Source organism: Merops nubicus, unplaced genomic scaffold (genome assembly GCF_000691845.1).
Source record: "Merops nubicus isolate BGI_N331 unplaced genomic scaffold, ASM69184v1 scaffold23044, whole genome shotgun sequence".
NCBI lineage: Eukaryota > Metazoa > Chordata > Aves > Coraciiformes > Meropidae > Merops > Merops nubicus.
The window spans coordinates 1,431-1,654 of NW_008603886.1; positions in this window are offsets into that span (position 1 = coordinate 1,431).

The following is a 224-nucleotide window of genomic DNA, read 5'->3' on the forward strand; positions in this document are numbered from 1 at the left end:
CCCTCTCCACTTCCCCTCCTTGGGAAGCTGCAGAGAGCAGGGAGGTCGCCTCTCAGCCTCCTCCCCTCCAAACCAGACAGACCCTGTGTCCTCAGCTGCCCCCCAGAGGCCACGCTGCCAGCCCCTTCACCAGCTTTGGTGGCCTCCTCAGGCCGCGTCCAGGACCTTCACACACTTTTTGAAGGCAGGGCCCAGAGCCACTGGCAGGGCTGGAGGCGGGGCCG